Source organism: Mustela erminea, chromosome 3, assembly GCF_009829155.1.
Source record: "Mustela erminea isolate mMusErm1 chromosome 3, mMusErm1.Pri, whole genome shotgun sequence".
In the NCBI taxonomy this organism is placed as follows: Eukaryota; Metazoa; Chordata; class Mammalia; order Carnivora; family Mustelidae; genus Mustela; species Mustela erminea.
In genome coordinates this window covers 102,449,771-102,463,237 of record NC_045616.1, presented here as the reverse complement: position 1 = coordinate 102,463,237, position 13,467 = coordinate 102,449,771, and positions in this window count along the sequence as shown.

Sequence of the window (13,467 nt, the reverse complement as noted above, 5' to 3'; positions counted from 1 at the left end):
GTAGTGGCTGAAGCAAAGCCTGGCAGGAGCTCCCCGGGTGCACGCCCCTTTGATCAGAGCGTGTCGTGTTAGTCTGGTGTTCAAGCCGCTCTCTGATATTAGCTTTCCCCATTTCTTTGTCTGACTTTTTTTTAAAAATTGTTTTATTTTTTTATAAACATATAATGTATTATTAGCCCCAGGGGTACAGTCTGTGAATCGCCAGGTTTACACACTTCACAGCACTCACCACAGCACTTACCTTCCCCAATGTCCATAACCCCGCCACCCTCTCCTTCCCCCTCTCCCCCCAGGAAACCTCAGTTTGTTTTGTGAGATTAAGAGTCTCTTATGGTCTTTGTCTGACTTTTAACACCCACTTTTGTATTGCTGATCTATGGAGGGCGGATATCTGGGCAATCTCACACAGAAGGTGCCCAGCAGACAGGAAGTGGAGAGATGGGAATGATAAACCAGGGATCAAGGAATGTCAAAGGGACTGTTAAGTGGTGAGCTGCCTCTCTTGAATTTGGAATTTGAAATACTTTGCTGGAGACCTCTTTTCCGCCCATGAGCCTGATAATCATCATCATCCTCACCATCAGTGACAATGTCAGTAACAGCAGCGACCATCACTGAGTGATTTTTTAAAAAAGATTTTATTTATTTATTTGACAGACAGAGATCACAAGTAGGCAGAGAGGCAGGGAGAAAGGGAGGAGGAAGCAGGCTCCCTGCCAAGCAGAGAGCCCAATACGGGGCTTGATCCCAGGACCCTGGGATCATGACCTGAGCCGAAGGCAGAGGCTTTAACCTACTGAGCCACCCAGGCACCCCTCACTAAGTGATTTTTATGTGCTTGGTCACTGAGCTGATGTAATTGAAATAGCAGCTGTTATGATCACCATTTTACAGATGGCAAAACTGAGGCCTGGAAAGGGGAAATGAGTCACCCAAAGTCACACAGCTATTCAAGACTTGGAGGCAGTATTGGAACACAGGCAAGGGGGCCGTAAGACGCAGGTCCTGAGCTCGGAGGCATGGCTGCCTCCCAGCAAGCTGTACTGAGGAGTTCCAACTCACAGAAGGCCAGAGAGGCATGAGCTCTGCTGCCAGGGGTGGACCAAATGAGGAAGAGATAGAAGTCTTTTAAGAGTTGCCCCCAGGGATGCCGGGTGAGCTGTTCTTGCTCTGGGTGGGCCCTGTGTTTGCTGGGTGGAGCAGCAGGGGAGCCCCGAAGCTTCCTGAAGCTCACGGCTCTCATTGCCGTCTCTGCCAGATCGTAGCCTTGTCTGGGACTCACCACTGCTTGGAGGGCACAGGTGGAGGTTCCAACTTTCCAGACTAGGAGATGAGACTTGCCCAAAGTCCTGCGAGCCAGAAGTGACAGGAAGCCATCTGTCACGTCTGGAAGCCGGAGTCATCTGTCACGCCTGGTCTCTGGGAGAGCCCACCTCCTGCCTATGCTTGGGAAGGTCTGGAGGGAGGTTTTCTGTGAGAAGAATCTCTTGAAGAGGAAAAGAAGGGAAAGAAGGACCTGTGAGGGTTTGGGCATTGCCTCCCGAAGTTGGTGGCCTGCTCTGTCTTCCTTGGGACTGCTGCTCCCTGGATTCCCACCCACATCTGGGCCATGATCACTGTCATCGTGTGGCCCTTTCCAGGAACAGTGGGTGGAGTTATCCTGATGTTTTTCTGAATTCAAAGAATTTCTCCAATCTCCTAGAACTCAGGGATTGGCCTTGACTTGGCCTGTGAGCTCCTCTGGGCTGTTTCCCTGGCCTTTCTTGAGGGTCCGATTCTGAAAGTCTTATCTCTATCCCCTCTGCTTCCCTCTCCTGTTCCCACCTTCTTCACCTGGTGGCCCTGCCCATTCCTTCCTTGATGCCTCCACACCAGAGAGTCATGCTTGGAGGCTCTGCATTCGGCTTCTCTGGTGGTCCTTTCCCTGGCCCTGTAGTTCCTGATAGCTCACGATGCCTCAAGTGGAAAGTCCTGCTCCAGCCACAGGCCCTAGAAGCCCCAGCTCAGCCTCAGACCCTTGGGGACACATGGCAGGCCCCATCCCTGCCTAGTCTACAGCTGCAAGACGGAGCATGCTGAAGTGAATGGGGGGGCTTGGGTGTCATGAGGCCCTATAGCCCTGGCCCATTTCCTTCTCTTTACCCTAGCATTTCCCAGGACACTGAGCCATGCGGAAGGGTAGCGAGCCATTTTCAGTCTTAAGGTAGAAATAGGGTAAAGGGAAACTAAGATGAGAAACAAATGGAAAATAGAAAAAAGAATAGTAGTGCTATGGTTGAGTGCTCTGTGCTAGGTACTTTACAAAGGTTATCTTGCTCTATCTCCATAGTAGCCATCTGCAGCAGGCACTGTTAACTCCATTCACAGAAGAGGAAACAGAGGTTCACAGTGGGACACTGACTTCCTCAAGGCCCCATAAGCTGGGCAATGGCAAAGCTGGCAATCCTGGCTCTATCTTTATCCGAATGAATCCTTTTTAAATCTCCAGGCCTTTCTCTCAGAGTTCTGGACTCTTATATCAGAGTCCAGATATCTGGACTCTTATATCTGGACTCTTATATAGAGAACCACTCTATGTGGTTCTGCTTTGAGCAATCTTCTCCCTGGCCACAGTGACTGTGGAAAAAACAAAACAAAACAACAACACGGGCCAGTGAGAAACCTTGGGAAAAAGAAGCTCTTTTTTCCTCAGTGAATGCCAGTGGGAAGGAGGTTGTAAGCCTGCAGCATCCTAGGGATGCCACGTGGCATCCTAGATTGAAGCTGGCACGGAGAGAATCAGGCCCGAGACATGGAGAGGAGGTGGCTAAGTCCTCATGGCACTGTCTGAGCCTGGATCCAACTATGCCTGAAGCTGAATCCTGACCTTTTTAGCCAATAAATTCCTGTTGTTGGCTTAAACCAGTTTGAATTGGGCTGCTGCCACTGGCAACCAAAATTGTCTAATACAATTGCCAGAACTTGCCCTAATTCCCACTTAAGTGATTTTGTTAGGTCTGTCCTTTTGAAGCACCTTGTACACAAAGGCCTTATAGTTAGTCTTGCTCCCAAGAGGGGTCTGGCCTTTATAAGTAGTTGTATGCTCCCAATCCTGGTGCACAAAAGGTGCTTTATCCAGACTTTGTTTTTTTTTTTAATTTTTCTCTCTTTCTCTCTTATTATTCTTATTTTTTAAATAAATAACATTTGAGTTCTAGACTACCAGCCAGGAACCACCTCCCTCTTGCCTGTTCTGACCCAGCCATATATTTAGTTCTTTTCATCTCTCTCCTTAAACTTTGTAGCCTCTCCATCTCCCTGTTTTTGCTGTCTTTATAAATACATGTAATGCTCTGAGTGGCAGGTCATGAATCCGCAGAGGCCCCCTGGACTTCGGGGTTCCCAGATACAATGTAGGAGCCTAGGCCCTAGAGTTTTGGGACACTCTGGCCTGTCCTGCTTCGGTCCCTCTGCCAGCCTCTGATCACCTCTGAGAAATGCTTAGGGAGCCATTGCCTGGAGCTGGTGGCAGCATCCTCCAGATTTCTGCTTTATCCAGTGCTCTGGGTAGACCAAGGACTGAAGATGCAAGCTGGGCCAGACTGCAGTTCTCGCTCCTAAGGTGGGGTTGGGAGTCTAGAAAGTTCTTTATGGACATAGTTGGCTTGGTTTTGAGGTCCTGTTGGACCCAACAGAACTGGATGGAGAACTGTCTCAAAGCCTGGCTCACTTCCTTGAAATGATCTTTTTCAGCCTCATCTTACCCATGGGAAAACCAAGGGAGGAACTGAAAAATGACCTGCTCGAAGTCCTGACTGAGAGTCTGACCTCCGGACTTGGAATCCCATGGGCAGCTTCTCTGCACACGTAATTCTTCCTCCTGCTTTCTTTGGTCTCTTCCCTTTGGAGCAGGGGTGGGGGGGTGGGGGACACAGCTGTTGGAGCTCTGGGGGAGGGTGGAATGCTTATTAAGAACCCCGCTCCCCAGGCAGTGGTTCAGCGGGTGAACTCCTGACCCCCGGGCTGCTGCAGGAAGTGTGACATACTGGCTCCGGCTGGATTCTGAGGTCTGTGGGGAGAGGCAGACGAGCCGGATTGGATTCTTTCATCCAGGAGGTTAAAAATGTATAGGAATGGCAGAGCGAAAGCTGCTGATGCACTTCTCTCGGCTCCTGGAGGCCTGGGCTCCGCCGAAATGACATGTGAGCATCCGTGCGCCTGCGGCTGGGAGGGCCCTGGTCGGGGGCCGGTGGCCCGCAGAGGCTGCAGGTGTGGCCTCTGGGCCTCTGGGCCGCCGCTGGACACCTGCAGGCCAGGTGGCGGGTGCGACAGGTTGGAAGGGAGTGGGGCTGATCTATCCCGGCTCTGGGAGCCCCAAGCTCTTCTCCGGAACCTTGGCTTCTGCTTGGTAATCTCCTACGGGGAGACAGGGAGCCTGGTACATTCCTACGACTGCCTTGGAGCCAGGCGGGTTCTTAGATGGAAGGTTGGGCCCCAGATGCAGGAACCATTAGTGTTAAGTCTGCCCAGCCTCCCCCTACTCTTCTACCCTGTGCCTGTAGGGCTCTGTTGAGCTTTGCTCCCTGGTATCCATGCCCCTTTCTTTTTGGTAGCAGCATCTGGACTTCCTTTGGGGAAATCTCTTACCACCTGATTAGGGTGGGGCTGGCCTTAGCTCCAAGATTCCAGGGTTGAGCCCTTGACGCCACACCTTAGGGCTGCAGGGGTGAATCTGGTCCCGAGGTAAACTAAGGACACATGTAGTAGTGAGGGTTTTCCAGGTGAAGCTGTAGCAGTAGCAAATCAACCCCCGTGATTTCTTTACAACCACAGTATTTTTTTTTTTTTTCTTAAATCCCCTCTCAACTACTGCTGTCTTCCTGCGGGGGTGACAAAACGGTAAGATCTAAGTCTAGGAAGCCACCCTTAAGGGATCCTGGCTTGGAAGGAAGCCGCCACAGAGGACAGCGGAATGGAGAGAGGCAGTTTCCTGATAACCTAGAGTTCGAGCACCTGGAGGTAGCCTAGATCCATTACCTGAGCAATACAGTGGCCCTGTTCTTTCCTCTTTCATTCCTCCCTCCCTTCCTTTCTTCCTTCCTTCTTTCCTTCCTTTTTCTTTCCTTATTGGGCTTAAGCCACTTTGAACTAGATTGCTGTTGCTTGAGCCAAAATAACTCTAATGTGTAAGTCCAAACTCTCTTTTTCCTGCAGGCTGGTTCAAAACTCACCTTCTCCAAGAGTAATGGCTCCTCTTTCTGATTCACTTATATTTTCAATGCTTCCTCAGAATTTATAACTTTTCTTTGCATGGCATCATTTAGTGCTTATTTATTTTAAAAATGATTTTATTTAATTATTTGACGCACACACACAGAGCATACACAAGCAGGCGGAGCAGCAGAGAGAGGGGGAAGCAGGCTCCCCACTGAGTAAGGAATCTGAGGGCCAGGCTCAAGCCCAGGACTCCAGGATCATGACCTGAGACAAAGGCAGACACTTAACCAACTGAGCCACCCAGGCGCCCCTCATGCTTATTTATATATTGTCATTTTTCTCATACAGTTGTTTTTAAATATCCTTGATTAGGCTATTTTCTTTTTTTTTTTTTTTAAAGATTTTATTTATTTATTTGACAGAGAGAGATCACAAGTAGGCAGAGAGGCAGGCAGAGAGAGAGAGAGGAGGAAGCAGACTCCCTGCTGAGCAGAGCCCGATGCGGGACTCGATCCCAGGACCCTGAGATCATGACCTGAGCCGAAGGCAGCGGCTTAACCCACTGAGCCACCCAGGCGCCCGATTAGGCTATTTTCAAGTCAGGTCAAAAACAAAGGTACTTACCAGGCTCTTCTGAGTAAATGGCATCGTGCTGGGTGGTGGGGGGGAGGGAGGGTAAGTCATTTGAAAATCACAATAGAACATCTGAATTGGGTCAGAGATAAAACTCACGCATTTGGAAGGCCCATTCAAGCCAGAGGAGTCCAGGAAGGGGTGATGCCGGAGCCAGGGGCTTTGTCCTGGCTGCTGTCACAAACTCAGGACTGGTTTGGAGGACCCTTACTTAGCCTCTGATGATTTGGAGAAGAAGGGCCTGTAAGCAGAGGGACAGGAGGGAGGGAGCCCAGCAGCCTGAATTGCCTCCCAGGCTCCTTCTCCTGTAGTCTGTGAACTTTTGAAGCTGCCTCAACTGCAGAGGCAGGCCTTGTTCCCATGAGCTGTCAGGGAGTGTGAAAAGTCTGTAAGGTCTCTCTGGCTGAGTCAGCATGCTATCACCTTGCTCTGACCCAGAGCTCGGCAGGCCTGTTTCCTGATGACCAAGCCTTGACTGACTTCCACCTGGATCTCTTGCCCGATAGAAGAGTCTTGCTGGGTGTGGGGTCCTGTCTTGACCTGGGTCTCTGCAGGCGCTGAGCCCTGGGCTGAGTCCCTCCTGCTGGGCTCTACATGCTCTGCCTTGCCTTCTGCTTATTTCTGTCTAATCCGGTTCTCCCTGACCCACCTGCCACTTTCCTGTTGGGCCTTCTGGGCTCTGGGCTTTGGATGGTTCCCAGAAGCCCATTGCATCCAGACAGATCTGGCCAAGATGGGTTCTGGGGCTCAGAAAGCTCCCTCTGCCCCCTGCCAAATTGCCTCCATCTCTCTGAGAACTATCTGCTTCCCCCTGAGACCTGGGATTCAGGGAGAGGAAGTGACCGTCCCAAAGTCACTCGTGGGGTCTGCAGTTTTACCCAGAAATGTTGGTGAAACATTCTGAGATTCTCAGATGAGAGGCAGCAGATAACTATCCTTAAAACAGCAGAGAATGACTTTTCTTTCTGGTTTTGGAGAAATTGGAAGGGAAAGGCTTGGAATTCTATATGCTCAGGCTCATAGCCCAGGCCTGACAAAAGCCCTTTCAGGATTGAAATAACTCTGCAGCTCCCAGCTTGGCCGCCCCTTTCTGGACACCAGCAGCACTTTCTCTTTGTCTGCAAACTGCTTGCTGGTGTTTGCAGAAGGGGTTCCTGCCGGCTGACTGTGTACTCTCGCGGCCCTGCAGAAGGCAACTTCCTAGGAAACCAGGCCTCTCATCCCACCGGGCCTCCCTGTTGTTTATCTTGTCTTCAGATGAGTCACTGCTTCTTGTGACTTATTGACAGGCCTGATGTGGCCCTGAGGAGAATCCAAAAGCTGCGGGTGGCCGCCAGGCCCCTTGGAGGAGTGCCTGTCTTGTGGAGGAGAAAAACCGGGACTAGGTCTCGGGGATTCCTGAGGTCAAGTCTCGGCAACTGCTGTTGCGACCTGGGGAAGTTGCTTAACTTCTGGGCATCTGTTTTCTTATCTGTAAAGGAGGAATAATAATTTCCATCTTCTGGGGGCATCACGTAACTCTCTCTTTTTCAAACCCCGGTCTAAATGTGGGAGTTGAGGAAAGATTTCCAGAGCCTGGGGCTACTCGCAAGGGTGCTGTCAAGCGGTCACTCCTGGTAGGTCATGGCCCCGTGCACGCCACTCAATACCTTCCCTCCACAAGGCCAGCTTCTCAGCGATCCTTCTGTGGGCCTGCTTCCGGCCCCTGGGCCCTGGTGGGAGGCTGGAGATGGCGGTCCCCCACCCACTAGGTGTCTTCAATCATCTGCCCAGGTGTGTCCTCAGGACCAGTGAGCCTGTCGTGCCAGTCCACCAAGCAAAACCGCTCTTCACTGGGCTGGTGGCTGCGCGTGCTATTTCTTTCCTTTTAAATTTTAACTTTTAGCTAACTACTACCTATATATAGTTAAAAATTTTTAAACACAAGTTCTATTGGCAGAGACTCCTTTTTCCATCACTGGCACATGGCTTTCCAGAATAGAGATGTTTTTTTTCCAACCTCCCTTGCAATGAGGAGTGACCATGGGACTCAGTTCTGGCCAGTGAGGTTTACACAGAAGTGTTGTGTGGTCACGTCAGGGAAACATCCCGAAAAGACAATGGGGATACACCCTTTATCCATCCTGCTGGCAGGAATATGGATTTGATGGCTGGAGTTGGAGCAGTCATGTTGAACTATAAGGTGATCTTGAAACTGGAGGCCACATGTGTGGTAGAGCAACAAGAAAGAGGAGCCAGAGTCTCTGCGAACTTTGTGGAGCAGCCCTGAGTTACTTATCTGCAGAATTTTACCTGGCACAGAAATGCATTTCTGGCTTAATGAAGGGATTTTGTTTTGCGTTTCTGTTTCTTTCTGCCAAACCGAATTCTAGCAGAGCCACATTACCTGCCCCACTCCTCCCCACCAACAACCCCTTGCTTTTTCTTCCAGTACTTTCCTCCAGATGTCTGAATAATATGCCTCACTGCTATGACTTTGTTTTTCTGATTTTAGATATTATCTATGACTGCCAACTACAAAATATTTGTATTTAGCTCCCTTTGCTCATCCCCTAACCCTCAGCTGTCCTCACACACAGACTGCCCTCCTGCCCAGCCAGCCAGCCAGTACGGATTCTGGTTGAATCCATATAGATTGTGTATTTATCCATTGTTACCACCACGTAATTACCATTTGCTGCTGAGCCAGGTCTATACTTACAGGGAGGGTGCCATGATTACATTTTCTTATTAAATATAACTTTTTACTTTTCATGGAATTAATGATGTACCTCTTTTGATTTGTTTAGTTTCCTTTCAAGACTTTATTGAGGAATAAAACACACGTAGTGAGACATAAATATCTCAAGTGTCTGGCTTCATGTCTTTCACATACGATACACCTGTGACACAAGACCTATGACATCCCCAGAAAGTACCCTTGTGTCCCTGTCAGTTAGCACCTGCCTGTCCCTGCCCTCTCCCCATAAGAGATAACCACTATTTCAAATTCCAACTCCATAGACTATTTTTTCTTCTTTTAAACCTTGTATCACTAGACTCAGACCCGATGTATTCTTTTCTGGCTGGCTTCTTAGCCTTCTTATGTTTTAAAGATTCATCCATGTGATCATGTGTCTCCGTCATTCATTCCTTTCATTCACAACGCTGAGCTGTGTTCCTGTATTCCTTCGCTTTGTTTATCCATGGGCATTTGGGCTGGTTCCAGATTTTGGCAGTCAGGCATAAAGCTACTCTGAATATTCTTGTACTACTATTTTTCTGGCTCTATGCACTCATTTCTGTGGACACATTCCTAGGAGTAGGGTTGCTGCCATAAGATGGACGGACGTTCATCTGTATAAAAAGTTGCCAGAGAGTTTACCGGTGTCGCCATAGGCACCATTTGTGTCTCCGTGTGCAATATATGAGAAGGCCAGTTGCTTCACTGCCTTCTCAGCACTTGGGATTGTCTGTCGTCCTTCATTTGATCAATTCTTCTGGGTGGAGAGTGATTACCGTTGTGGCCTTAATTTGCATTTTCCTAATGACTAATGTCCTTGGGGTCTTTTTCATGTGCTTATGAGCTAGCTGGACGTCGTCTTCTCTCAAACGCCTGTTCAAGTCTTTTGCTCATTTTTGGTTTGCTTAGTTTCTTGTAACTAATTTAACCATCACTAACTTATTCCTAAGCTCCCTCACAGTGCCTTGCAGTGATCACCTGTGGTCAACCTCTGTCCTCTGCTCCCCTCCCCACCGGACCCTTCTTATTGTCCTCTTGGGAAGTCCCTTCCCTTTCTCCTGTGCTAGATCTCAGCTTCCTGGATCTGATTATGTCTTTGTTCTCACTTTACTCCCTCATGTTGGTGGAGCACAGCCTCCGGGAGCTTCCTGTGGAAGGATATTTGAGAAGGAGATTTTTTGAGACTTTGCATGTTTTAAAAAATATCTGGATTGTACTCCCACTTAATTGATGATTGGACTGGATGTAGAATTACTTCCCTTAGCATGCTGAAGCCTTGGTCCTTTGTCGTCTGGCTTCCAAAACTGAGAAGTTTTGAGAAGTCCAAGTCCATGCTGATTCTTGATTCTTTTTATGTACCTCCTCCCCCTACCCCTAAGAAGCTTCTGGGATTTTTCTCCTTTATTCCTAGGAGTTTAGAAATTTCACAAAAATGCGTCTTATGGGGCCGGTTTTCATTCACTGTCTCGGGTCCTCCTTAGGTCTTTTCAATCTGACGATTCATTTCCTTCAGTTCCATGTTCTTTCTTAGATAATTTTCTCCCTACCATTTCCACTGTTCCCTTATTCTGGAATTCCTGCTGTTTGGATGTTAAGTCTCTGAGACTAATCTCCTTTCTTATATTTTTTCTTCCATAATTCAACTCTTTCTGAGGGATTTTCCCAAATTGAGCTCCCAGGTAATTTATTGTATTTTTCATTTTTCTTGCGTATATTTAAATTTCCTGGCACTCTGTTTTGGTTTTCTGAATGCGCCTCTTTGTATCCCCTTAGGAAATGGAATGACCATGAGTGGCTTGGATGCATCCATGGGTGTAGGCAGGTGGTCTACGGGGGCCAGGCTCATCAAGTATGTTAGTGTTGTCCTGTTAGGACAACAGGAGTGGTGGGGACTGTGGGGAACTGGAAAGAGGACTTGGGATGGCTCGGTGGATGTTTTTATTCTTAAAGAGAAGCTGGAAATCTGTATTTTTATGGGTTGTATGTGCTGGCAACTAATCTGGCTTTTAAAAAAATCAGCATGTAACTCAAAGCAAATACATGTAGGGCAATATTTGAGCTGTGAGCCATGATTTTGTGAACCTCTAGTTTGGGCCTTCTAGGCTGAAAATTACTGTTAGATTTATTCTCTCATTTATTTCTCTCAATAACCCTGTGAATAGTCCTCTTGCCCAAGGGCTGGCCATAGGTAGAACCTTTCTTAAGAACTGAGTACAGTGCCCTGCTTAAATGTGTTTAGAAAAGTGCTAGCAATGAAGCTGCGGCGGGAGAGCGAGGCTCAGGTCTCCCTGCAGTGCTCTGTAGCTAGCTCAGCCTCCTCCTGCCTCTCCTTTGGGGCCCATCTCAGTGTCCAGGCTGCTCTCAGCAGGACTGACCACACGGGGATAGGGGACCAAGCAGGCCATGCCTTCTCAAAACAGCCCTCCTCTTGTGGTACCCATTGCTCTTTGGTCCCCATACCCTGGCTGACACGTTCTCAGAGCTTCTCTGTAGTCTTGCGCAGCCTTCCCTCTGTCCTCCCCCACCCCCCTTGGCAGGTGGCAGGCTGCGCTGTGGTCTGAGGCTCTGCCTGCCTGCTCCAGCTCCCACCCGCTCTGCATGATCCTTCCCAGCCTTTTCCCAACAAATCTTTTGCACATTTAATTCCGTTTCTGCTTCCCCTAAATGACACAGCTTCTGAGGCCGCAGGCCCTGGAAACATATGTATTGAGGTTACTTCCATCTCTGCCTGTGGGTGTCTGTGTAGAAACCCAGAGGTTGGGAAAGGGCTCCTGGGACATTCATGCCCAGCAGGGAAGGGCCTCGAGAGGGTAGCTGGCCCCATTCCTTGGCAGAGCCATGACCACTAGGAGGCCAGAGGGCCCCCAAACCCAGGCCCCAGACCCCCTTCCCATGCTGGCTGTTGTTTGAATGGGTCAGAGGGATGGCTTCACTTCTTGAAGATTCTGGGATGATGTAGGATCTGGGGTGGGGGAGGAATTCTCTGCTGGTTCCCTATTTTCTGTCAGAATGTAGCCCATACTTAGCTGAACTCTTCCTCCCAGCCTCCCCTTTTCTGGAAACGTGTTTCCATGGAGTTCCATGCCCGTTCCATGCCCCGGAGGGGGTGGAACCCCATTGTGAACCCAGCCCTTACCAGATGACCCAGGGGAAGGGAGACGCAGAGCTGTGGCTTCTTTGTTCTCCCATCTCTTCTCATTATCACGTTTGCTCTCCACTGAATATTTTAAGATGAAGCTTTTGCAATCGGAGTCCTCTGACCTTGGCTGTTGGAGGGGATGGAGTTGTGTCACCCTCTGAGGAGGGCGCCTCCTTCCACGTCCCTCCCTTGAGGTGCCCCTGTTTCGTGGATGTGAGAGAGCGAAGGAGGAGTCCTAGGGCTCTCCAGCCCCCTGCGAGGTGCCCGGGCCTGAGGTCATGTTCCACCCAACTCCTCAGTCACAGAACTGACTACATTATCCTTATCAAAAGTGTGGAGAAGCTTCTGCCCTGCTGGATGGCTTTTTAGCATCTCTCCTGAAGAGGTGGGCACTAGCCCCTGGGGACCACAGACCTGGCCGGCCCCGAGGACTCTCTTCATTTTCGTGGCGTTATTCTCGGTTTAGAAACCCTAGTGAGCTCTCAAGCTTTTTTGCAGATTCGCCCCACTTACCCTGAGAAGGCATTTGGACCCCATCCTGGGGCTCCATTTTGTTCCTTTGTGCCTTTCATCGTTTCGCTTTTTAAAAATACATTTCTCTTCATTTCAGCTGAGTCATTTTCCTCCTCCTCCTTCTCTTCTTCTTGACACTCCCGGGAGCCGGAAGGAACCCTGTCCCAAATCCTTGGCTCCACCAGGCCAGATCTTTTCCAAATGTCAAAGTCTCAGGAGCCTTGGCACAGAACAGAGCGGAGTGGGCTCTGGCCCTGAATCTTCTCTCTCCCTCATATCTGTCAGTCTCTGTTTTCCTTTCTCATTAAGGAGGTTTATGAGCTGGCTTTTTTGTGGGTACCTTGCCTTGAGGTTTGCAGACAGAGCCTGGCAGGAAGGCCCTCCACTCCCCTAGCCTGGTCCTGCCCCTGTCTGGCTAAGCATGCCCTTTGGAGTTCCCCTGGGAACTCATGTCTGGGAGGAGGTGAAGCTGCTTTTTGGTCACTGTCACATCTAGGGAGAGGCTGGACCTTGCTCAGGGTCCCCACCTGATTGCCGTTGGTCTTGGGCTCTCATGCCTGGCTCAGGCAGGTTCCCACCCTGCAAAGCTGCCCCCCCCCCACCCCCCGTCCCCAATCCTGGCCACGAAAGGCTTTGTAGCTGCTTCTGAGAGCCACCAGGACAATGGAAAGGTTGGGTAGCCCATCTCATCTGGACTCTTGGCTGTAGCAGGGGGAGTTTTCCCAAATGCAGGAGAAATTATACCCACCGTTTGCAGGACCAGGTCATGATCTTCAAAGCATTTCCTATGTGTTGTGACCCTTGTACAGCTCCAAATACTTTGTCCTCACTGACCCCTGTGAGGGAGGCAGGCGAGCTGTTAGTTTCCTTATTTTGTGGCTGAAGAAAGTTTAACTAATTTACCAAAATCTCAGGGCCAGTCCTGATTTATGTTTCTCAGTTGTTATTAAAAGAGAGAGAGAGAGAGAGAGAGGGATTTACCTAGTGCAAGAAAGGGAAGAGTGGTATTCTTCTGTCTCCTGATTCCAAAATTACAGGCTTCTCAGGGATTTTCAATTTTGATGTCCGCTCACCGATTCTATGACATGTGGGTGCCCCTTACAAGGAGAGAAGGTCATATTTACTTTAGAAGTGTGTTGAATTTTGTCTGATTTGACAGCTCGGCACCCTTTTAGACATTCATTCATTCATTCATTCATTCATTCACTCTGTGCCATGGCTGGCTGCTGGGCAGACATGAAATTTTGTACAAGTGACATGGTCT